Source organism: Mizuhopecten yessoensis, unplaced genomic scaffold (assembly GCF_002113885.1).
Source record: "Mizuhopecten yessoensis strain PY_sf001 unplaced genomic scaffold, ASM211388v2 scaffold5921, whole genome shotgun sequence".
In the NCBI taxonomy this organism is placed as follows: Eukaryota; Metazoa; Mollusca; class Bivalvia; order Pectinida; family Pectinidae; genus Mizuhopecten; species Mizuhopecten yessoensis.
The window spans coordinates 10,050-10,778 of record NW_018406290.1 but is presented as its reverse complement, the minus strand read 5'-3'; the positions used below and the strand labels follow the sequence as shown (position 1 = coordinate 10,778).

Sequence of the window (729 nt, the reverse complement as noted above, 5' to 3'; positions counted from 1 at the left end):
TATATGGACGCTCTCGGGGGATCAGGGAAAGTTGTGGAATCAAACATCCATCAACATCCCAGTTATCGACGGTCTTAAAGTAAGTAAAATGAACTTAAGATAACATCTGGCTTCAGACGGTTTTCTACTAAGTACAACCTACCTACATCACATCCGTTCAATATTAATGATCTGTAATAAAGCGCAACCCACTATTCTCCAATACCTAGTATTTCAGGGTATTTTAGAAAGTAACATACTAAAGTTTATTCTAAAAGATTGCACAAATAACTCTGATTTTCATTTTTACCAGTCTGTCAGACACATTGATAACAAAACATAAACACTACTATGATGCCCAACGAGTCTTTCAAACCTAGGGTTTAACAAGAGTTAACAATGTGAGTGGAAATGCCTAGCTTACATTATTTGGCTTATATTCTTTCCTGTTGAGATACTAATACTGTTAACAATATTCTTTCTTGACGGTCTCCTAGAAACATTTCATGTGTTATTCATAAGTGAATCCCTTTCTCGCCGACAGACAAGTTACACTAGTGTAGATGTATCCGACAGACATATTACAGGCTATAATAATGATTTATTGTCATCAATCAGGTAACACTAGTGTAGATGTATCCGACAAACACATTACAGGCTATAATAATGATGTATTGTCGTCAGTCAGGTTACACAAGTGTAGACGTATCCGACAGACACACTACATGCTATTATAATGATGTATTGTCA

General features: G+C 35.7%; 1 long non-coding RNA gene across 1 annotated transcript in view; it reads left to right on the top strand.

The window, feature by feature from the left end:
* LOC110451301 overlaps positions 1 to 729 on the top strand; it is a 7,914-nt gene continuing 7,185 nt past the window's right edge. The window contains exon 1 of the long non-coding RNA XR_002463055.1: positions 1 to 79. This is a non-coding gene — a long non-coding RNA (uncharacterized LOC110451301). The remainder of the gene's footprint in view (positions 80 to 729) is intronic.